Below are 26,496 nucleotides of genomic sequence, written 5' to 3' on the forward strand. Positions count from 1 at the left end.
CAAGGCTAAACCAGCATAGGCGCACAATATTCAAAAACATTACCAAAAACATAGCCTCTCCAGACATTGTGCCTCCACACCGGAGAAAGAAAAACACCCAATCAAGATCACACCAATTGACTACATACCAGAAAACCCATACAATCGGTTTAGTACCCTACAGCGACAAGAAGTCTACTGGATGTACCAATTAGATACCCTTGCGCCACAAGGGTTGAACGAAATAAACGAGACCATCTTTTAGTGTAATCTGGAACCTTTTTTTTTTTTTTGTGAACATTTTTCCGAAATAACTAACATCTAGTGATATTCCACAAAAAAAGGGGAATCCTCCAAGAAAAATGTATGATTTTTACATAATGGACCCATACACCAGAATATTTTATAATATTTTAGATTACTACATTTATGTCCTTTTCTGATTGGTGTAGGAGACCGGGCTTATGTATTTCCTCAGTGTTTAATTGCCAATACTAAGCTTATGTAACACACGTCTGCAGTTCTACATTACTGCCCAAATAACTTTGTTAGCCATATTTATGAAACTGTGTCTATGACAACTAATCGATACAGTTTCATAAAATAATAATAAAAAACACATCACTACATTGTATCGATAGTCACTACCTTTTGGATTCTAAGAGGATAATCTCCAAGGGTTTTTCTTCTACCCAATTTTTCTATTCTACTTTAATTTTATTATTATTATTATTATTTTTATTTTTAATCCATTTACTATTTTTTCCTTAATTTTTATGAATTTTTATTTATGAGTATTTTTTATATATATATATTTTATATTAAAATTTATATTTTTATTTATTAATATATATTTTTATTTCATCTTCTAACTTTTTTTAATCAGAACATAGAATAGAATAAATCAATGTAACTACCTTGTTTTATACCACCCGCTGCCCGGTCACTGTTTTTTAAAAAAAAAGCATTAGTATGAGACTTATCTACCCGCAAGCATCCTAAAATGCGGTCAATTCAATCACTTCAGCACTGCCATATCTCAAAGCACTTTAGAATATAATCATCTTCTAAAAGAAACCAGGTCCACTACAAAATGGGTCCTTAAGGAACTGAATGCCTGATGACGTCTTTCAATTGTCTGTGACACACGCCCAACCCCCGCCCCTTACCCTCCCATCCCCTCGCTCCACCTTTGCTTGGTCTCACGCGCCCTTTTTGAGTTCAAATAACCGCTACATGTGAATGCTGTTTGTGGCGAAAATAACCTCGCTACGGTGTTTTGGAGCGGGCTGTTTTGCCAGCCTCTTGCCTCAGGATTATGGCCCATATACTAACTTTAAAGGAGAAGACAGACCGGCCGCACAGCTTAAATCTGTGGAACTGTTTTGGGCAGGAAAGCCATGCTTGCAGTCGGCCAAATGTGACTTCCATGGAATTCGGGAACCCCTGCTCGGATCTGGGTGATTTTTGGATATGTTGTTCACCCAGATCAGAGCTATTCATGGATGTATACATTATGGGGATATGTGGGGTTTTGAGGTGTGTGACAGAACCATCTGTCTGTGGAATTGTATTGTATGTTATGTGAGGGTACCAAGATAGCAAATTTTATTGTATTTGTGTATTCTGAGTGCCATTCACCTAATAATATGCACTCAGACTTGAGCTATCTGGGGATATGTTAAATGTCTGTGTTTACTGTAAGGGTTGTGACATTGTATGTTTAAATGGTGATTTCTGTCCTGTTGTCCCCACGTGTGTATTGGCGATTTCCCTTTGTCCTGAGAGATAATTGGATTACTCCTCGGGTGTCTCCAGGGCAGAGAGGAGGAAACCATGATGCATTGTGGGGATGTGTTGTGTCTGTGTATCCTGAATTGCTGCATATCTGTGCTGTGTCACAGTCTTCCATCTGGTCCCCTAGGGGCGTGTACACCAGATGGGGACCTGCATAAATACGGGCGGGTAGCCCTCAATAAAGAGTTCCTGTTTTACACTCAACATAGAGCCTCGTCTCATGTGTGTGTGGATTGCTATACGTGTATACTCCCCTGGCTATACTCCCCTGTTCCTGGTTCCTGTGGTGGTATCGGTGTCGAGCCGAGTGCTTAGAGTCCTCGGGAGGCACTGGGAGCATTTATCAACGGAGGTACCCGGTCGGGGTGTCAGGAGATCCGTTACACTGTTTTATGTTGTATATTCTCCTGATGAAGGGGGCTCTCCCAGGGGCGGGCTGGGCCGGGGGGCAGGGAGGCATTTCCCCCCCAGGCTGCCTGGGCCGCTGGGCCATCTTTAACAAATAATAATTATTATTATTATTATTATTTTATTTTTTTTATTCCTCAGGGCCGCACCACCGATCACCACAGGTGGCGTGGCCCTTGATGTATTGCGGCGGTGGTGGTGGCGGCGGGCAGCAGGCAGTAGGAGATGAGCGCTTCCACTGTGGAAGCGCTTATCTCCATATTCATCTGTATCGCCGTCCTCAGGACAGCGATACAGATGGCTGTGCTGAGGCAGTGGATGTAGAGGCGTGTCCCTCCCCTGTTCTTCTGATAGGCCGCAGGCACTAATGCCAGCAGCCTATCACAGGCCATCTCAGGCAGCGCGATGACGTCATTATCATCGCGACGCCTGAGCCGGGCAGCACACAGCAGGGACGACATTGTAGAGAAAATATGTAAAGACGTGCGGCACTCACCAAAGTTACAAATATGAATCTTCTTTATTGTTCCTTCCTTGGAATAAGTTACATGCGGGACGCAGGAGCAGACACTTTGTTGCGAATGGTAGCGGCTACGGCCGTTTCACGCATACTCTCGCGCTTCTTCGGGCCGCTGTCGACGTCATCACGCATTGTTGCGCTTTATAGAGGCGGCGCTCCGCTGCCGGCACCATGGGCAACAGCTGCTCACCGCAGGTTAGTGACGTTAAAACCATGAAATACAGAAAAAGACAAGTAAAGTACAGCTGGTACCATGAATCTTGCACAAATTACACTATCATAATGCATATTCTGATGCGAAGACGGTGCTCTATAATCTGACACAGGAGAGCGGGCAGCACGTCATAATATCTGAATAATAAACCACATAATATGTGCGGAGCATAGGTATATCACAAGAATCGACTTAAAGAAAAACGGACATGTCGTTTCTGTCGTTCAGGCCTGCTGGCCCCATGGCCCCAGTGCGTAGGATCCACCTTGCTTCCCTCTGCAGGAGCAGACGGTGCCGATCCCCTCCCCTAGGGATGGGTCGGACCTGTTCCACTCCTGCAAAGGAAAGACAACGCGGACGGGCACCATGAGCAGCTCTGATATGTTCTATCAGACGGGGACATCCTTTCCCTGAACGAACAGAACCGACATGTTCGTGGATTCGCTCAAAAAGTGGGCGAATAGTTTTTCCAATATAATATCTTTTGCAAGGGCAAAAGACAACATAGACAACATACGGTGTGCGGCACGTGATGAAATCGCGTACTACGCGGGTCACACCTCCTATCTGCAGCAATTTTTTGCACACAGCAGGGACACATGCCGGAAGAGGCTGCATCGCATCACTGCTGATGGAGGTAAACATCAGTGTTTTTTTTTTTCTTTCTTTGCGGGGGGGAGCTGTCACTATGGGGGGGAGCTGTCACTATGGAGGGGCTGGCACAATAGGGGGGGCTGGCACAATAGGGGGGGGGGGAGAACTGGCACTATGGGGGGGCTGGCACTATTGGGTGGGCTGGCACTATTGGGGGGAGCTGTCACTATGGCTATGGGGGGGAGCTGGCACTATGGGGGGGCTGCCACAATAGGGGGGCTGGCACTATGGGGGAGCTGGCACTATGGGGGGAGAACTGGCACTATGGGGGGAGAACTGGCACTAAGGGGGAGCTGGCACTATTGGGGGGGCTGGCACTATGTGGGGGCTGACACTATGGGAGGAGCTGGCACTATGGGAGGAGCACTATGGGGGCATTTCTTACTGGCACATTATGGGGGGCACCATGGGCGAGAGGAGCACTATGGGGGGTATCTGGGGCTCTAAAGGGGCTTTTTGTAATTATTGGCACATTATGGGGGTCACTATAGGGGAGAGTGGCACTATGGGGCATCTGGTGTCACTATAGGGCATTATTTGGGGGCACTATGGGGAAGTGGGGGCTCTAAAGGGGCCTTTTTTATTGGCGCATTATGGGGGGCACTATGGCATTTGGTGGCACTTAGGGGTCATTTTTTACTGGCACATTATGTGAGGCACTATAGGGGAGAGCGGCACTATAGAGGCTTTATTTGGGGGCACTATGGGGGAGTGGAGCACTATTGGGGCATATGGTGGCACAAAGAAGGGGCATTTTTTACTGGCACATTATGGGGAGAGGAGCACTATAGGGGCATCTGCTGGGGGCACTAAGAAGGGGCATTTTTTTTACTGGCATATTATGGGGGACACTATGGGGAAGGGGGAGAGGAGCACTATGAGGGCATTTACTGGGGCACTATATAGGGGTATTTTATACTGGCATACATTATGGGGACATTAGCTTAACTGCGGGCACTAAGCGGGGGTATTTAATGTACTGTCATATTATAAGGAGAATTATTACTACTACAGGGTATTATGGGGAGATTTACTACTACTGGGGGGCTATGAGGAACATGATTACTATAGGGCACTATAGGGGCATTATTACTACTAAGTGTGCTCTGGCAGATAATTATTTCTATTGGTAGGATTTTGGGGAGCACTGTTACTTTGGGGGGCACCCTGGCATAGTATCAGCTTAGCACAATTATTTTTGGGGGACATTATCTTTATACTATTAGTGTCTGGGCGCAGTTATTTTTTAGAGCACTGTGTGCCAATAATTGTTGAAGGGGGCACTATCTGTGTGGTAGCAGTATTTCCAGGGGGACTGTTTCTGCAGTATAGTATTGGGGGCACAATGGGCACAGTATTGGGGGCACTATCTGTGTGGTAGTAGTATTTCCAGGGGGACTTTCTCTGCAGTATAGTATTGGGGGCACAGCGGGCACAGTATTGGGGCACTATCTGTGTGGTAGTAGTATTTCCAGGGGGACTGTTTCTGCAGTATAATATTGGGGGCACAGCTGGCACAGTATTGGGGGCACTATCTGTGTGGTAGTAGTATTTCCAGGGGGACTGTTTCTGCAGTATAGTATCGGGGGCACAGTATTGGGGGCACTATCTGTGTGGTAGTAGTATTTCCAGGGGGACTGTTTCTGCAGTATAGTATTGGAGGCACAGCGGGCACAGTATTGGGGGCACTATCTGTGTGGTAGTAGTATTTCCAGGGGGACTATTTCTGCAGTATAGTATTGGGGGCATAGCGGGCACAGTATTGGGGGCACTATCTGTGTGGTAGCAGTATTTCCAGGGGGACTGTTTCTGCAGTATAGTATTGGGGGCATAGCGGGCACAGTATTGGGGCACTATCTGTGTGGTAGTAGTATTTCCAAGGGGACTGTTTCTGCAGTATAGTATTGGGGGCATAGCGGGCACAGTATTGGGGGCACTATCTGTGTGGTAGTAGTATTTCCAGGGGGACTGTTTCTGCAGTATAGTATTGGGGGCATAGCGGGCACAGTATTGGGGGCACTATCTGTGTGGTAGTAGTATTTCCAGGGGGACTGTTTCTGCAGTATAGTATCGGGGGCACAGTATTGGGGGCACTATCTGTGTGGTAGCAGTATTTCCAGGGGGACTGTTTCTGCAGTATAGTATTGGGGGCATAGCGGGCACAGTATTGGGGCACTATCTGTGTGGTAGTAGTATTTCCAGGGGGACTGTTTCTGCAGTATAGTATTGGGGGCACAGTGGGCACAGTATTGGGGCACTATCTGTGTGGTAGTAGTATTTCCAAGGGGACTGTTTCTGCAGTATAGTATTGGGGGCATAGCGGGCACAGTATTGTGGGCACTATCTGTGTGGTAGTAGTATTTCCAGGGGGACTGTTTCTGCAGTATAGTATTGGGGGCATAGCGGGCACAGTATTGGGGGCACTATCTGTGTGGTAGTAGTATTTCCAGGGGGACTGTTTCTGCAGTATAGTATTGGGGGCATAGCGGGCACAGTATTGGGGGCACTATCTGTGTGGTAGCAGTATTTCCAGGGGGACTGTTTCTGCAGTATAGTATTGGGGGCATAGCGGGCACAGTATTGGGGGCACTATCTGTGTGGTAGTAGTATTTCCAGGGGGACTGTTTCTGCCGTATAGTATTGTGGGCACAGTATTGGGGCACTATCTGTGTGGTAGTAGTATTTCCAGGGGGACTGTTTCTGCAGTATAGTATTGGGGGCATAGCGGGCACAGTATTGGGGGCACAGTGGGCACAGTATTGGGGGCACTATCTGTGTGGTAGTAGTATTTCCAGGGGGACTGTTTCTGCAGTATAGTATTAGGGGCACAGCGAGCACAGTATTGGGGGTGGCAGGAAAGGGTGTTCAGAAGATGTGAAGATGATGGAAATGTGGGAAACTATTGTCTGTTTCTCAATCTCTGCGGAGACGGGCGATGGCATCATGGCGGTCTGGTCTGAATGGAGAAGATAAAGAAAGAGAACGTCTACAACAAAGGTGACATCACTGGATGTAAGAGGTAGGGGGCGCTATGTAGGAGAGGAGATGCTCCGGCTGCTCCTCCCCCTGCCATTTGCAGAAGGAGGATTTAGAGCTGGGTGAGGACGGCTAAGGGGGGCAGCAGGCCACAGGTGGGTGGCAGATGGTGGGGGGAACCACAGGCCTTGAGCAGGATCAGGGGAGGGAGGAGAGCGGAGGAGCGTCCTGGCTGTAGCCTGCTATTGTATGATGTGAAGCAGGCAGTGCAGCCAGGACGGGCCCCCCCTCTCCGTATGATGTGTAGACAGGCCGCAACTATAGAATGTCAGCTGTACAGTCTGTGTTGGGAGTGGCCTATTACATGTAGGAGGGGCTTTTAATAATGGGCGGGGCTAAAATGGGCCACTTGACTGGATTTGCCCCCCAGGACTAAGGCTGCCAGCCCTCCCCTGAGCTCTCCGCCCCTGAAACGCGTCGACTGTAAATAAAAGGTATTGTGTTATCAATACTTACCTGTTTCCGACTCTAAAGGTTCAGTTTCTTTCTTCTTCTGCAACGATATATTTTATAAACATTTTCTACTGCAAACTGTTCACAAGGGACATCCGCCTACCAGAGTGCCAACGAACTGATGAAGGTGGTAATCACCGCCATACCACCACCGCATTGCTCCATTTGCACTCCCACTTTTTCATTTTACATTTTTATTATTATTATTATTACTCTTTTAATATTTCCTTTCCCATTATTTCCTTTATATTTTTATGGAAGTGATTATTACCAACCATTGCTGAATATTACCCTCTAAACCTAACCCTTCCCTATACTATCGATATAGATAATCAATAAATGCATATTTTTACCCTCCAATCTGTCTACATTCCTCTTTAAACGTTACCGCCAGATGTAGAGGGCCGGTTCTCATTATACATCTCTATTGCATACCCTCCTCCTCTGATTGGGTGAATCCGTCTAAACCTAGACATTGTACTGGCGGCCAGCAACCCACTCTTTTCAGAATATGTACAGAGCCTAAGAACATGGAAAGATACTGTATTCAAACTTTTTATTATTAGAGCCTCTGTCAGCATGATCAACCTTATTAAATCAGGCATATTGCCTGTTAGGGTTGATCATTCTGATTAAAATGATACCTTTCTTTTCTTTTCAGTTTGCACCACTGTGGAGATATGTGGACTTTTATATTTACACTGCGTGCAGAATTATTAGGCAAATTAGTATTTTGACCACATCATCCTCTTTATGCATGTTGTCTTACTCCAAGCTGTATAGGCTCGAAAGCCTACTACCAATTAAGCATATTAGGTGATGTGCATCTCTGTAATGAGAAGGGGTGTGGTCTAATGACATCAACACCCTATATTAGGTGTGCATAATTATTAGGCAACTTCCTTTCCTTTGGCAAAATGGGTCAAAAGAAGGACTTAACAGGCTCAGAAAAGTCAAAAATAGTGAGATATCTTGCAGAGGGATGCAGCACTCTTAAAATTGCAAAGCTTCTGAAGCGTGATCATCGAACAATCAAGCGTTTCATTCAAAATAGTCAACAGGGTCGCAAGAAGCGTGTGGAAAAACCAAGGCGCAAAATAACTGCCCATGAACTGAGAAAAGTCAAGCGTGCAGCTGCCAAGATGCCACTTGCCACCAGTTTGGCCATATTTCAGAGCTGCAACATCACTGGAGTGCCCAAAAGCACAAGGTGTGCAATACTCAGAGACATGGCCAAGGTAAGAAAGGCTGAAAGACGACCACCACTGAACAAGACACACAAGCTGAAACGTCAAGACTGGGCCAAGAAATATCTCAAGACTGATTTTTCTAAGGTTTTATGGACTGATGAAATGAGAGTGAGTCTTGATGGGCCAGATGGATGGGCCCGTGGCTGGATTGGTAAAGGGCAGAGAGCTCCAGTCCGACTCAGACGCCAGCAAGGTGGAGGTGGAGTACTGGTTTGGGCTGGTATCATCAAAGATGAGCTTGTGGGGCCTTTTCGGGTTGAGGATGGAGTCAAGCTTAACTCCCAGTCCTACTGCCAGTTTCTGGAAGACACCTTCTTCAAGCAGTGGTACAGGAAGAAGTCTGCATCCTTCAAGAAAAACATGATTTTCATGCAGGACAATGCTCTATCACACGCATCCAAGTACTCCACAGCGTGGCTGGCAAGAAAGTGTATAAAAGAAGAAAATCTAATGACATGGCCTCCTTGTTCACCTGATCTGAACCCCATTGAGAACCTGTGGTCCATCATCAAATGTGAGATTTACAAGGAGGGAAAACAGTACACCTCTCTGAACAGTGTCTGGGAGGCTGTGGTTGCTGCTGCACGCAATGTTGATGGTGAACAGATCAAAACACTGACAGAATCCATGGATGGCAGGCTTTTGAGTGTCCTTGCAAAGAAAGGTGGCTATATTGGTCACTGATTTGTTTTTGTTTTGTTTTTGAATGTCAGAAATGTATATTTGTGAATGTTGAGATGTTATATTGGTTTCACTGGTAAAAATAAATAATTGAAATGGGTATATATTTGTTTTTTGTTAAGTTGCCTAATAATTATGCACAGTAATAGTCACCTGCACACACAGATATCCCCCTAAAATAGCTAAAACTAAAAACAAACTAAAAACTACTTCCAAAAATATTCAGCTTTGATATTAATGAGTTTTTTGGGTTCATTGAGAACATGGTTGTTGTTCAATAATAAAATTAATCCTCAAAAATACAACTTGCCTAATAATTCTGCACTCCCTGTATGCAAATTAAAAATACTGAATACAAAACGTATTATTAGTTAAGTCTCTGTCACATCTAGGGACTGGTACAGTGCAAAGTGATTGGCGCAAGGCAGACGTGGTGCCCATATTCAAAAAAGGATCAAGGTCCTCCACAGGTAATTATAGACCTATAGGCTTGGAAAGGATAGTCTGTAATTGGGTTGAAAACTGGCTGAAGGACCTTGTCCAGAGAGTTGTGGTCAATGATTCCTATTCAGAATGGTCCCGGGTTATAAGTGGTGACCCCAAGGTTCAGTGCTGGGTCCTCTGTTATTTAATTTATGTATTAATGATATTGAGGATGGGAGTAGTAGTACCATTTCTATTTTTGCAGATTAGTTCAGTGCTCTCATTAAGAGAAACATAATAAGAGTATTGCAGGTTTGATACCTTTTAATGGCTAACAAAAATAGAAGTCATGATGTTACATAGCGAGCTTTCGAGACATCACCAGTCCCTTCATCAGGCGTTCTACAAGAATATATGAAGAAACAGCAATATATATACAATGGGGGAATGAAGGGACATTTGAAAAAAAAACAGAACAACATATTAAAGATCTTGAGAATGAGTCCTTAACTATCTTACAGATAAGGGGTGTGAACGTTTTATGGTCTCTAAATTGATGTTATCTCAGAGACCTGGTTCCCCGACTTTGTCTATAGAAGACTCTTTAGATCTTGTAGTGTGTCATAAATCCCAGTCCAGTATTCAGTGTCAAGCAGTGTTATAAATTGGTATTCCCAAATTCTTCTAACTTTTTGGGATTTGAAGTTGCCTTTTAATATGAGAACTTTCATGTGTTCTTCATTGGGTCCTGGGCTACAGAAATGCTTAGCCACAGGAAAGTGCAGCTTCTTCTCTTTAATTGTGTGGCGGTGGGACCTCATCCTTGCATTGAGTCTCTGTCCTGTTTCTCCAACGTAGAGGCCTCCAACAGGACATTTAGTTCAGAGAATCAGATAAACCACATTAGATGTAGAACATGTGAATGTCCCAGGGATCTTATAGTCCTGCTGGGTGTTGGGGATCCGGATCTTATCTGTTGTCATTATATGGGAACAGGTTTTGCATCTTCTTATATTACAGGGATGGTTCCTATTTCTGTGGTACATGGCCTTGAACTTGATCTGATCAGAATGTTCCTTAGATTTGGAGGTTGTCGGTAATCTAGTAAGGGGGGATCTGGGAAGATTGTTTTTATTGGTTCATCCTTACGTAGGACATGATGTAATTTTTTGGCAGTTTTCCTCAGTACCTCTAGTTGTGGGTTGTAGGTCACAACCAGAGGTACGCGCTGGTTCTGTTTCTTTTCATTGTATTGGAGAAGTTGACTTCTGGGGATCTTAGTGGCTCTTGTGATCTGATCTTCAATTGAAGCAGGATGATAGCCCTGGTGTAAAAATGTCCTTTTCAGATATTGTAAATGCTCATCCCTGTCTGATGGTCTGGAGCAGATTCGGTTATATCTGACGGCTTGACTATAGATAATGGACTTTTTAATATGTTTGGGGTGGAAGCTGTCCCATTTGAGGTATGTAGGCCGACCAATAGGTTTCCGATACAGGGATGTCTGTATTGAGCTGTCTTGAAGTTTTATGGTGGTGTCCAGAAAGCTGACTTCTGTGTGGGAATAGCTGAGGGTCAGGTTTATGGTGGGATGGAATTTGTTGAATTGTTCATGAAATTTTATCAGTTCATGTTCAGAGTCGGTCCAGATTATTAGGATGTCATCAATGAAACGGAAGTAGGCCAAGGTTTTTTTTGAGGCAGGATACCAAAAAGTCATTTTCCAGTTTTGCCATGAAGAGATTTGCATATTTCGGTGCCATTTTACTGCCCATGGCGGTCACAGTGCACTGTAAATATATCTCCTTGGGTGAGGATGAATTTGGTCAGTTGTAGTACAGACTCTGAGACGATCCCATTCGCATCCAAGTATACTCGGCAATCAGTTAATCCATCATTGTGTGGGATATTCCAATACAAGGATTCCACATCCATGGTTACCAAGATTGTGCCTTTAGGGGGGGGGGACCTATGGTTGACAGTCTGTTCAATAAGTCAGTGGTGTCCTGTAGATAACTTTTTGTGTTCCTCACTAATGGTTTGAGGATGCCCTCTATCCAACCTGAGATTTTTTCAGTGAGGGTTCCCTCACCTGAAATGATCGGCCTCCCTGGATTCCCTGCTCTGTGTATTTTGGGAAGCATGTAGAATACTCCGATCCTGGGATTCTCAGGTACCAAGTCTAAAAGTTGCGTGGATCCTGTAGGAAGACCCCTGATGACATTTTTAAACTCTTTCAAATATTTCCGAGTTGGGTCTCCCTCCAATTTGATATAGTATTGTGTGTCTGTGAGTTGTCGGTGTGCTTCTCCTACATAGTCCAACGTGTTCAAAAGGACTATAGCGCCACCTTTATCTGCAGGTTTTATGGTGATTCCTTTGTTGTTTTTTAAGGTCTGAATCGCCCTCCTTTCCTGTATGTTGATGTTGAATGTTTCTTTTATATGTTTGTCCAGTATTGTAGACTGTACTACATTTCTAAAGGAGTCAATGTACTGGTCCAAAATGGTATTGCGGCCAGGGAGAGGGGTCCAGTCAGACCCCTCCAGTGGCTGTTTGAGAATTCTCTCTCCTGTTTGTCATGGAAGAACTCTTTTAGTCTTAATCTCCTAAAATATTCCTCCATGTCACTACAGAGTTCTGTTTTGTCAAGACTTTTGGTAGGGCAGAATGAGAGTCCTCTGGAGAGCACCTTGAGTTCCACATTATTCGGTTTGTATGATGACCGATTGATGACACAGCTGACTTCACCAGGTTCCTGATCGATGTTCTGATCCATCCTGTTAGCTTTGGCTTGTACTCGATTGGTGTGTGAATACTGCCCCGCTCTAAGTCGAAGTCTGTGGACTTTCTTTTTCCTGTTGTCTATCAAATATAGTTGTGGTGTTCTGTAGTATTTTTGCATTCGCAGAACCAAATTCTCGGTAAGTTTGCTCTTTAGCATTTGTATTTCCATTTGAATCTTTTTTTTGGAGCTGTAGAAGACATGAATACGGTGGTTCCACAGCCTTTCAGAAGTCCTGTGCATAAGGAGTGTTATAGGTGTGCAGCATAGGATTCTTTAAGCAAAGTCCTTTGGGGATTAAATATTCCTTCTTGCATGTGGATAAAAAGAAAATGTCGCTGTCCAGGTGTGCCAGTTTCTTCAGAAGATTCTTTAATTCCATCTGAGTACGGTACATTATGGTATCCTCCATTTGGTTGAAAGAAAAAGGAAAAAGTCCGGTACCGTGTTAGCCAATAGAAAACTAGTTCAGTGCTCTCATTAAGAGAAACAGAATAAGAGTATTGCAGGTTTGATACCTTTTAATGGCTACAAAAACTTCAAATCCGAAAAAGCTAGAAGAATTTGGGAATACAAATTTATAGCACTGCTTGACACTTTGAATACTGGACTGGGATTTATGACACACTACAAGATCTAAAGAGTCTTCTATAGACAAAGTCGGGGAACCAGGTCTCTGAGATAACATCAATTTAGAGACCATAAAACTTTCTCACCCCTTATCTGTAAGATAGTTAAGGACTCATTCTCAAGATCTTTAATATGTTGTTCTGTTTTTTTTTTCAAATGTCCATTCATTCCCCCAGGCCTCTGTTCTTATTGTATATATATTGCTGTTTCTTCATATATTCTTGTAATACGCCTGATGAAGAGACTGGTGATGTCTATTGGCTAACACGGTACCGGACTTTTTCCTTTATTTCTGCAGATGACACTGAGCTGTGTAGAACTGTGCAGTCTATGGAAGATGTCCATAAACTACAAGCTGACCGGGACACTCTGAGTGATTGGGCATCAACTTGGCAAATGAGGTTCAATGTGGATAAATGTAAAGTTCTGCATCTTGGTAGTAATAATCTCTGGGTATCATATGTCCTAGGGGATGTAACACTGGGAGAGTCACTTATAGAGAAGGATTTTGGTGTCCTTGTAGATCATATATTAAACAACAGCATACAATGTCAATCAGCTGCTTCTAAGGCCACCAGGATATTGTCATGCATTAAACGAGGCATGGACTCGCGGGGCAGGGATGTGATATTACCACTTTATAAAGCGCTGGTGCGGCCTCATCTGGAATATGCAGTTCAGTTCAGGGCACCAGTCCATAGAAAGGACGCACTGCAGCTGGCAAAAAGTACAGAGGAGAGCGACTAAACTGATGAGGGGCATGGAGGGTCTGAGTTATGAAGAAAGATTAAAAGAATTACATTTATTTAGTCTTGAGAAGAGACGTCTAAGAGGGGACATGATTAACCTGTACAAATATATAATTGGGCCATACAAAAAATACGGTGAAAAACTGTTCCATGTAAAATGCCCTCAAAAGACAAGGGGGCGCTGCCTCCGACTGAAGAAGAAGTTCAGTCTCCAGAAGCGTCAAAGCTTCTTTACTGTAAGAACTGTCAATCTGTGGAATAGACACCTCGGAATGTGGTCACAGCAGGAACAGTAGACAGTTTATACAAGGGTTTAGACGAATTCTTAAAAGTGAAAAACATTAATACTTATGGAAACATGTAGAAATCTGAGTCTCAATTCCTTCTGGGAATCGCGTCCGCACCTATCCCTTGGTTGAACTTGATGGACGTTTGTCTTTTTTCAACCGTATCAACTATGTGACTATGTAACTGTGTAGGATAAGATTATCTCTGTACTCTGATTAGGTCTCTGACGCGCCTAGCCCTTTATAATCTGTCATTTCACTATGGAAAACCAGTATAAGAAGTGATTCTTTACAGGAAAATCAATCATACTGCCGAATATCAGTATAGGGAAGCGTTCTTTAGGGCTCATGCACACAACTGTGTGTATTTTGCGGTGCGCAAAAACGGATCCGCAAAAAATACGGATGACGTCCGTGTGCATTCCGTATTTTGCGGAATGGAACAGCCGGCCCCTAATAGAACAGTTCTATCCTTGTCCGTAATGTGGACAATAATAGGACATGTTATATTTTTTTGTTGAACAGAAATACGGACATACGAAAACGAAATGCACGCGGAGTAACTTCTGTTTTTTTTTGCGGACCTATTGCGGTCCGCAAAAAAAATTGGAACGGACACGGAAAAAAAATACGTTTGTGTGCATGAGCACAGTCCACACTGCAGAATATCAGTATAGTGATAGTGACCCAGATGAACAGCGCCCCCTGCGTATGGACCAGCCAAGATGAGAAACACATGGACCCCCTACTGCAGGGTGACAGCGGTGTTAAAGGTCCCGCCCTGCCCTTCACCACCTCATTAACACATTCCTTACATGATGAGGAAAGGCAGCTCCATCGTCTGTATAGGGAACTGTGGTTATACTACAGAATACCAATATAGAGAAGGGTTCTTTACAGTAGGAATGGTAACACTGCACAATATTAGTATAGGGAAGGGTTAATTACAGTAAGAATGGGGACACTAGAGAATATTACTATAGGAAGTTCTTTACAGGGAGAACAGTCACATTATGGAATTTGAAAACAATGAAGGGTTCTTTACAGTAAGAGCAAGCACCCTATGGAATACCAGTATAGAGAAGGGTTCTTCACAGTATAAGCAGTCATACCATGGAATACCATTATGGGGAAAGTTTCTGTAAAGTAAGAGCAGTCACGGTACAGATCGTCATAACAGGTAAGCATTCTTTACAGTAACAGCAGTCACACTGCAAAGTAACCATATAGGGAAGGGTTCTTTACATCAAGCACACTATGAAATAGGGAAGGGTTCTATACAGTAAGAGCAAGCACACTATGAAATAGGGAAGGGTTCTTTATAGTAAGAGCAAGCACATTATGAAATAGGGAAGGGTTCTTTACAGTAAGAGCAAGCACACTATGAAATAGGGAAGGGTTCTTTACAGTAAGAGCAAGCACACTATGAAATTGGGAAGGGTTCTTTACAGTAAGAGCAAGCACACTATGAAATAGGGAAGGGTTCTTTACAGTAAGAGCAAGCACACTATGAAATAGGGAAGGGTTCTTTACAGTAACATCAAGCATACTATGAAATAGGGAAGGGTTCTTTACAGTAAGATCAAGCACACTATGAAATAGGGAAGGGTACATTACAGTAAGATCAAGCACACTATGAAATAGGGAAGAGTTCTTTACAGTAAGAGCAAGCACACTATGAAATAGGGAAGGGTTCTCTACAGTAAGATCAAGCACACTATGAAATAGGGAAGGGTTCTTTACAGTAAGAGCAAGCACACTATGAAATAGGGAAGGGTTCTTTACAGTAAGAGCAAGCACACTATGAAATAGGAAGGGTTCTATACAGTAAGAGCAAGCACACTATGAAATAGGGAAGGGTTCTTTACAGTAAGAGCAAGCACACTATGAAATAGGGAAGGGTTCTTTACAGTAAGAGCAAGCACACTATGAAATAGGGAAGGGTTCTTTACAGTAAGAGCAAGCACACTATGAAATAGGGAAGGGTTCTTTACAGTAAGAGCAAGCACACTATGAAATAGGGAAGGGTTCTTTACAGTAACATCAAGCATACTATGAAATAAGGAAGGGTTCTTTACAGTAAGATCAAGCATACTATGAAATAGGGAAGGGTACTTTACAGTAAGATCAAGCACACTATGAAATAGGGAAGAGTTCTTTACAGTAAGAGCAAGCACACTATGAAATAGGGAAGGGTTCTCTACAGTAAGATCAAGCACACTATGAAATAGGGAAGGGTTCTTTACAGTAAGAGCAAGCACACTATGAAATAGAGAAGGGTTCTTTACAGTAAGATAAAGCACACTATAAAATAGGGAAGGGTTCTTTACAGTAAGATCAAGCACACTATGAAATAGGGAAGGGTTCTTTACAGTAAGATCAAGCAGACTATGAAATAGGGAAGGGTTCTTTACAGTAAGAGCAAGCACACTATGAAATAGGGAAGGGTTCTTTACAGTAACATCAAGCATACTATGAAATAGGGAAGGGTTCTTTACAGTAAGATCAAGCACACTATGAAATAGGGAAGGGTACTTTACAGTAAGATCAAGCACACTATGAAATAGGGAAGAGTTCTTTACAGTAAGAGCAAGCACACTATGAAATAGGGAAGGGTTCTTTACAGTAAGATCAAGCACACTATGAAATAGGGAAGGGTTCTTTACAGTAAGAGCAAGCACACTATGAAATAGGGAAGGGTTCTTTACAGTAAGAGCAAGCACACTATGAAATAGAGAAGGGTTCTATACAGTAAGATCAAGCACACTATGAAATAGGGAAGAGTTCTTTACAGTAAGAGCAAGCACACTATGAAATAGGGAAGGGTTCTTTACAGTAAGATCAAGCACACTATGAAATAGGGAAGGGTTCTTTACAGTAAGAGCAAGCACACTATGAAATAGGGAAGGGTTCTTTACAGTAAGAGCAAGCACACTATGAAATAGGAAAGGGTTCTTTACAGTAAGATCAAGCACACTATGAAATAGGGAAGAGTTCTTTACAGTAAGAGCAAGCAGACTATGAAATAGGGAAGGGTTCTCTACAGTAAGATCAAGCACACTATGAAATAGGGAAGGGTTCTTTACAGTAAGAGCAAGCACACTATGAAATAGAGAAGGGTTCTTTACAGTAAGAGCAAGCACACTATGAAATAGAGAAGGGTTCTTTACAGTAAGAGCAAGCACACTATGAAATAGGGAAGGGTTCTATACAGTAAGATCAAGCACACTATGAAATAGGGAAGGGTTCTTTACAGTAAGAGCAAGCACACTATGAAATAGGGAAGGGTTCTTTACAGTAACATCAAGCATACTATGAAATAGGGAAGGGTTCTTTACAGTAAGAGCAAGCACACTATGAAATAGAGAAGGGTTCTTTACAGTAAGCTCAATCACACTATGAAATAGGGAAGGGTTCTTTACAGTAAGAGCAAGCACACTATGAAATAGAGAAGGGTTCTTTACAGTAAGATCAAGCACACTATGAAATAGGGAAGGGTTCTTTACAGTAAGAGCAAGCACACTATGAAATAGGGAAGGGTTCTTTACAGTAACATCAAGCATACTATGAAATAGGGAAGGGTTCTTTACAGTAAGATCAAGCACACTATGAAATAGGGAAGGGTTCTTTACAGTAAGATCAAGCACACTATGAAATAGGGAAGGATTCTTTACAGGAAGATCAAGCACACTATGAAATAGGGAAGGGTTCTTTACAGTAAGAGCAAGCACACTATGAAATAGGGAAGGGTTCTTTACAGTAAGAGCAAGCACACTATGAAATAGAGAAGGGTTCTTTACAGTAAGATAAAGCACACTATAAAATAGGGAAGGGTTCTTTACAGTAAGATCAAGCACACTATGAAATAGGGAAGGGTTCTTTACAGTAAGAGCAAGCACACTATGAAATTGGGAAGGGTTCTTTAGAGTAAGATCAAGCACACTATGAAATAGGGAAGGGTTCTTTAGAGTAAGATCAAGCACACTATGAAATAGGGAAGGGTTCTTTACAGTATGAGAAGTCACAATAAAAAAAATCAGGATAGGGAAGACTTCTTTACAGTAGAAGCAGTTACACTATGGAGTATCAGAATAGGGAATGTTTCTTTACAGAGCAGTGACAATACAGACATTTAAAATGTATTAAATAAAACGATAGATTACAAAGTGCTACACATTTTGAAGATAAACTCCCTCTTTCCTCAGGCACATAATTGGAGTACAGTAAAGGTGATCTTATGTACGGTATCAGTGACTGGGAAGCCTCTGTCTGCATGATCAACCCTTAATAAACCAGGCATGAAGCCTGGTAGGGTTGATTATGCTGATTAAAATGGTATCTTTCTTTTCTCTTTAGTTTGCACCACTGCAGAAATATGTGTACTTTTATATTTATTTATATTTATGCAAATTAGGCGTTTTAAGCACCAAGGGGCGGCTGTAGCTCTTGGAGTACTCTCAGGTCCTCAGTGCTCGAACTGCCTAATTAGCATAAATATAAAAGTCCACGTATCTCCACAGTGGTGCAAACTAAAAAGAAAAGATACCATTTTAATTAGCATGATCAACCCTAAAGCCTCATTCACACGTCCGTGCTCAGATCCGTGAGCAGGTGGTCAGTGAGGCATCTGTGAAGCTGTCCGTGGAGGATCCGTGGGTCCGCTTTTTGCTGTCCGTGTTGCACCCGTGTTTCACTGAAACTGAACAGCCGAAAAATAATTTTCAAAGAATCTCTTCTTAATGATCCGTGAAAAACGGATGCAACACGGATGGCATCCGTGGTTTTCACGGACCCATAGACTATAATGGGCGTGACGGATCCGTGAACACGGACAAAGTAGAACGTGCATCCATGCTAAAAACACAGACCCACGGACCGCGCTAAAACACTAATGTGGGAATACACAGATTAAAATGAATGGGGACGCGTGCTGTCCGTGGAGAACACGCACAGCACACATCCGTGAAACACTGGCATGTGAATGAGGCGTAACAGGCTAAATGCCTGGTCAAATAAGGTTGATCATGCTGACAGAGGCTCTTTAAGTAATAGGAAGTGTAAATACAGTATCTTTCCATGTGAAAATAGGATTAAAGGGGTTGTCCAGCCTTTTTTTAAGGGATGTCCTATCCTGAGCTTATTAACATGGGTCTGACAGAACAGCCGATTAGTGATGAGCGGCATAGGCAATATTCGAATTCGCAATATTTCGCAAATTTTTGGCCGAATATTCACCATAAATTCGCAAATTTGAGAATTCGTTATCTCCAGTCATTTCTTACTTGATTGTGAAAATTAGCTATGTAATATATTCACGATAAAAATTTGCAACTTTCCTATTGGTTGCTAGGGATGTTGCTAAGTGCCGATATTCGCGATAAATTCGCGATAAATTTGAAATTAGAATATTCACGATAAACACTATTCGCGAATACGAATATATAACACTATATTCAAAATATTTGCGAATTCTCGAAGTGGCGATATTCGCAATTAAAATTCGGGATTCGAATATTCGCGCTCAACACTACAGCTGATTAGCGGGTACATGGGGTGTCGGGCCCCAGCTGATCAGCTAGAGATGGCCTATCTTGAGGATAGGACATCCCTTAAAAAGGCTGGACAGCCCCTTTAATCCTATTTCCACATGGAAAGATGCCTGTTAGGGTTGATCATGCTGATTAGAACGATACCTTTCTTTTCTTTTTAGTTTGCACCACTGTGGAGATATGTGGACTTTTATATTTATGCAAATTAAAGATAGATACTGAATAAAAACTTTTTATTAGTTAAGTCACATAAGATTATCTCTGTACTCTGATTATGTCTCTGACGCGCCTAGCACTTTATAATCTGTCATTTCATTAATAAAGTTTGTCTTTTTCACTATAAAAAAACTGTATAAGAAATGATTCTTTACAGTAAAATCAATCATACTACAGAATATCAGTATAGGGAAGGATTATTCACAGTAAAAGGAGTCACACTACAGAATATCAGTATAGGGAATGGTTCTTAACAGTAAAATCAATCATACTGCAGAATATCAGTATAGAGAAGGATTATTTACAGTAAAAACAGTCATACTACAGAATATCAGTATAGGGAAGGGTTCTTTACAGTAAGAGTAGTCAAATTACAGAATATCAGTATAGAGAAGGATTATTCACAGTTAAATCAATCATACTACAGAATATCAGTATAGGGAAGGGTTCTTTACCGTTTGCACAGTCCACACCACAGAATATCAGTATAGTGATGGGTTCTCTACAGTAGCAGCAGTCACACTACAGAACATCTGTATAAGGAAGGGCTCTTTACAGTAAGTCATACTGCAGAATATCAGTATAGGGAAGGGTTCTTTACAGTAAAATCAATCATACTACAGAATATCAGTATAGGGAAGGATTATTTTCAGTAAAGCTACTTTCACACTGCCGTTTCTGGGTCCGCCTGTGAGATCCGTTTCAAGGCTCTCACAAGCGGCCCCAAACAGATCAGTTTAGCCCCAATGCATTCTGAATGGATAAGGATCCGTTCAGAATGTATCAGTTTGGCTCCATTCCGCCTCCATTCCGCTCTGGAGGCGGACACCAAAACGCTGCTTGCAGCGTTTTGGTGTCCGCCTGGCGATGTGGAGCCAAACGGATCCGTCCTGACTTACAATGTAAGTCAATGGGGACGGATCCGTTTACATTGACACAATATGGTGCAATTGTAAACGGATCCGTCCCCCATTGACTTTCAATGTAAGTCAAAACGGATCCGTTTGACTTACACTTAGACTTAGACTTTTTTTTTGACAGAGTAATGCAGATGCAGAATGGATACCAGCGTTTGCATTATAAGTGCGGATCCGTCTGTGCAGATACCAGACGGATCCGCACCTAACGCAGGTGTCACAGGTGAAGTTTGCAGATAGCTGGAATTTATGAATAAACGAGCGAATGGCTTGATCCCAAACTAAGGAGCTTATAGGTGAGCCCTATAAAACCCTAAGAGCTCTCCCTGACTGCTATGCACATGCAAGGGTCTCGATGGTAGACGATTGCATGCCCACGTACCTAAGTCTGTGTGACACCTGAAAACCCTATAATAGTGAGGGGACACGACCACCGGCTCCCTGCACTTGATACGGACGGAGTCAGGGTCACCTAGAATCAAGCCAGCAAGGAAACACAATAAAGTAAAGGACTTATCTGAGCAAACAGCAGAAGCAGCCTCCAGCAGTGAACACTTCATCCAGGAAGTAGTATAAACCGCAAAGTGAGGCAGTATGGGAGGGAATATGAAGGGAGACGATTAGTCTAAATAAGTAACACCTGGCAGAAGGAAAGGAGATGAGAAAGTGAAACCAAAACAAAGAACATCATACAAGAGGTAGAGAAGAACGTCTGCCAGACCTTCTCACAGAACTGGCGGTGACAGTACCCCTCCCTCTACGGGTGGACTCCGGACACTCAGAGCCCACCTTCTCTGGATGAGACCTATGGAAAGCCCTGATGAGACGAGTGGCCTTAATGTCCGCCACTGGGACCCACATCCTCTCCTCAGGACCATAACCCTCCCAATGAAGAGAACCGCAAATAATGTAAGGAATCCACAATCCTAGAGACCTGAAATTCAAGATTACCATCAACAATAATCGGAGGAGGAGGAGGCAAAGAGGAGGGTACAGTGGGTTGGACATAAGGTTTTAATAGGGACTTGGTGAAAAACATTATAGATCTTCCAAGTCTGAGGAAGATCAAGACGGAAGGCAACGAGATTGATGACGGACAAGATCTTGTAAGGCCCAATAAACTTAGGACCCAACTTCCAGGAGGGAACCTTCAGTTTGATATTCTTTGTAGACAACCACACCAGATCCCCCACATTCAGGTCCGGACCAGGCTCACGTCTCTTATCCGCCACACGCTTATATCTCTCACTCATCCTCTTCAGATTACCCTGAATCTTTTGCCAAATAAATGACAAAGACGAGGAAAATCTCTCCTCATCAGGTAAACCAGAAGACCCCTCTCCAGAGAATGTCCCAAACTGCGGATGAAACCCATATGCACCAAAAAATGGTGACTTATCAGAGGACTCCTGGCTACGGTTATTTAAAGCAAACTCAGCAAGGGACAAAAAAGAACACCAATCCTCCTGATTCTCCGCCACAAAACAGCGCAGATATGTCTCCAGATTCTGATTGACGCGTTCGGTCTGACCATTCGACTGCGGGTGAAAAGCAGAAGAGAACGACAACCGAACCCCCAAGCAAGAACAGAAGGCCTTCCAGAATCTGGAAACAAATTGCGTGCCTCTATCAGAAACGATTTCTGAAGGAATGCCATGCAATTTAACAATGTGATCAACAAATGCCTGCGCCAGCGTCTTAGCATTGGGTAACCCAGGAAAGGGAATAAAATGTGCCATTTTGCTAAAACGGTCCACCACCACCAGAATCACAGTCTTCCCCGAGGAACGAGGCAGGTCCGTAATGAAGTCCATGGACAGATGCGTCCAAGGACGGGAAGGAATGGGTAACGGGAGGGGAGAACCCGATGGCTGTGAATGACTTGGCACGAGCGCAGGTCTCGCAGGCTGCCACAAAACCCTCAACCGTCTTACAAAGAGCCGGCCACCAGAATCTCAGAGCAATGAGATCCACTGTGGTTCTACTCCCCGGGTGCCCAGCAAGGACAGTATCGCGGTGCGCCTTAAAAACCTTGTGTCGTAAAGCAAGAGGCACAAACAACCTCCCAGGAGGACAAAGATCAGGAGCCTCTGCCTGAGCTGTCTGAACCTCTGCCTCCAAATCAGGATAAAGAGCAGAGACGACCACCCCTTTAGCCAAAATCGGACCCGGGTCTTCAAAGTTCCCCCCTCCCGGAAAACAACGTGACAGGGCATCCGCCTTCACATTTTTAAACTCAGGGCGGAACGTAACAACAAAATTAAACCTAGAAAAGAACAAAGACCATCTGGCCTGTCTTGGGTTCAGACGCTTGGCCGATTCCAAGTAGGCCAGATTCTTATGGTCGGTAAACACGGTAATAGGGTGTCTGGCTCCCTCTAACCAATGGCGCCATTCCTCAAAAGCTAATTTGATGGCCAACAACTCCCTATCTCCCACATCGTAATTTCTCTCTGCAGAGGAGAGTTTCCTTGATAAAAAAGGCACACGGTCGCCATTTGGCAGGAGAGGGACCCTGAGACATGACCGCACCCACACCTACCTCAGAAGCGTCCACCTCAACAATAAAAGGTAGAGAGACATCAGGTTGTACCAAAATGGGAGCGGAAGCAAAACTCTCTTTGATAGTAGAAAAGGCTTTAAGCGCATCTACCGACCACGAGGAAAAATTCACCCCCTTTTTAGTCATATCAGTGAGTGGCTTAACAACAGAGGAATAATTCAAAATGAACTTTCTGTAATAATTGGCAAAACCCCAAAACCGCATCAGCGCCTTCTGATTCTCAGGAAGCTCCAAATCAAGCACAGCGCGGACCTTCTCAGGGTCCATCCAAAAACCAGAAGCAGAGAGAAGAAAACCAAGAAATTGAATCTCCGGAACCGCAAACACACATTTTTCCAGTTTAGCGTACAATTTATTATCCAGCAGAATCAGCAAGACCTGATGTAGGTGGTCCCTATGAGTTTTGAAATCAGGAGAAAAAATCTAAATGTCATCTAGATACACCAGTACAAATTTCCCCATTAAATGATAAAAAATGCTGTTCACAAAATGTTGGAAGACGGCCGGAGCATTCATCAAACCAAAGGGCATAACCAAATTCTCGAAATGACCCTCAGGGGTATTGAAAGCCGTCTTCCATTCGTCTCCTTCTCTGACCCTGACCAGGTTGTATGCCCCTCTTAAATCCAACTTAGAAAAATCTTTAGCCCCAACAATCTGGTTAAACAGGTCCGGGATCAGAGGAAACGGATATGGGTCACGAATTGTGATACGGTTCAGCTCCCTGAAATCCAGACAAGGTCTTAAAGAACCATCTTTTTTCTTAAAAAAAAAACAAAACAGCGGCAACAGGTGACTTCGAGGGTCGGATGTGTCCCTTTCTCAGGCTCTCAGAGATATAAGCACGCATAGCGACTCTTTCAGGTTGGGAGAGATTGTATAAACGAGATTTAGGCATCTTGGCGCCTGGGATTAGATTAATAGAGCAGTCGTACTCCCGGTGAGGGGGCAGCTCCTGGACACCACTCTCGGAAAACACATCCGAAAATTCAGAGAGAAAAGATGGTACAGTCTTGGTAGAAACCTCTGAAAGAGACGCCGTGAGGCAATTCTCTCTGCAAAAGTCACTCCAACCATTTATTTGCCTTGCTTGCCAATCAATGGTGGGGTTATGTTTAGTGAGCCAGGGTAGCCCCAACACTAGAGGAGTAGGTAATCCGCTTAAGACGAAAAATGACATATCCTCAACATGAGCGTCACCCACAGTCAAACGGATATTGTGAACTATGCCCTTTAACGATCTTTGGGAAAGTGGAGCGTAATCGATAGCAAAAACAGGTATATCCTTTCCCAAAGTGCATACCTGGAAACCATGTGTTATAGCAAATTGATTATCAATGAGATTGACAGCTGCTCCACTATCCACAAAAATCCCACAAACAATGTTCTTGCTCTCTAGGTAGGAGAAAACGGGAACTACAAGCAAACGGCAAACCTTCAATTTCCGCATCAACCTTGCCAATAGTAGCAAATGGAAAGGTTTTAGAGGGTTTTTTTTGTTTTGGTTTGTTTTTATTACCCTCAGAAAACTCCATGAATCTCCTAGAGGGGCAAACATTAGCTAAATGATTTATACACCCACAACAAAAACAAACCCTCCTCTGAGAGCTGAATCCTCTACTATCAGAGGCAAGCAAACCCAGCTGCATGGCCTCCTCCTCAGAGGGGATTGAGACAGACTGAGACCCCTGCACACTGAATGAGACAGCCCCACTGTCCTTGAGCTGAATATGACAGGAAAGAGTAGTCTCCTCTCTCTCTCTAAGACACCTGTCAATACGAACAGGTAGAGACATATCAGACTCCAACGAGGCTGGTCTCTCATGAAAAGCAAATGCATCTTTTAATCTTTCCGAAAGACCATGGCAAAAATTGACTTCGGAGTGCAGCATCATTCCAACCAGTATCAGTTGCCCATCTATCGAAATTCAGAACAATATATCTCTGCGGACTGTTTACCCTGGCATAAAAAACGCAGTTTAGATTCAGCCAAAGCATTACGATCCGGCTCATCATATATCTGCCCCAGGGCTACAAAAAATTCATCCACCGATCGGAGGGGCCGTGCCCCCACCGGCAGCGAAAAGGCCCAAGACTGAGCGTTATCCCTGAGCAGCGAGATGATGATCCCCACCCTCTGCTCCTCATCACCAGAGGAATGGGGAAGTAGGCGAAAATGGAGTTTGCAAGCCTCTATAAAGCGAACAAAATTCTCACTACCCCCGGAGAACGTATCCGGAAGCAAGATTTTAGGCTCGGAACAAACTCCATGAACGCCAGCAGAACCGGTCACCTGAAACTGAGATACAGTTTTACGGAGATCTGCTACCTCCAGCGAAAGACCTTGCATGCGGTCAATCAAGGCTGAAACCGGATCCATGCTTAAGACGGTTATGGCGGTTTATAATGTCACGGGTGAAGTTTGCAGATAGCTGGAACTTATGAATAAACATCCGACTGGCCAGATCCCAAACAAAGGAGCTTATAGGTGAGCCCTATAAAACCCTAAGAGCTCTCCCTGACTGCTATGCACATGCAAGGGTCTCGATGGTAGACGATTGCATGCCCACGTACCTAAGTCTGTGTGACACCTGAAAACCCTATAATAGTGAGGGGACACGACCACCGGCTCCCTGCACTTGATACGGACGGTGTCAGGGTCACCTAGAATCAAGCCAGCAAGGAAACACAATAAAGTAAAGGACTTATCTGAGCAAACAGCAGAAGCAGCCTCCAGCAGTGAACACTTCATCCAGGAAGTAGTATAAACCGCAAAGTGAGGCAGTATGGGAGAGAATATAAAGGAAGACGATTAGTCTAAATAAGTGACACCTGGCAGAAGGAAAGTAGATGAGAAAGTGAAACCAAAACAAAGAACATCATAAAAGAGGTAGAGAAGAACGTCTGCCAGACCTTCTCACAGAACTGGCGGTGACAGCCGGTGTGAAAGTAGCTTAAGCAGTCATACTACAGAATATCAGTATAGGGAAGGGTTCTTTAAAGTAAGAGTAGTCAAACTACGGAATGTAAGTATAGAGAAGGATTAGTCATAGTCACAGTTAAATCAATCATACTACAGAATATCAATATAGAGAAGGATTATTTACAGTAAAAGCTGTCATACTACAGAATATGAGTATAGGGAAGGGTTCTTTAAAGTAAGAGTAGTCAAACTACGGAATGTAAGTATAGAGAAGGATTATTCACAGTTTAATCAATCATACTACAGAATATCAATTTAGAGAAGGATTATTTACAGTAAAAGCAGTGACACTACAGAATATCAGAATAGGGAAGGGTTCTTTACAGTAAGAGTAGTCAAACTACAGAATGTAAGTATAGCAAAGGATTCTTTACAGTAAAATCAATCATACCATAGAATATC

The sequence above is a fragment of the Bufo bufo genome, chromosome 5, assembly GCF_905171765.1.
Source record: "Bufo bufo chromosome 5, aBufBuf1.1, whole genome shotgun sequence".
Taxonomy (NCBI): domain Eukaryota; kingdom Metazoa; phylum Chordata; class Amphibia; order Anura; family Bufonidae; genus Bufo; species Bufo bufo.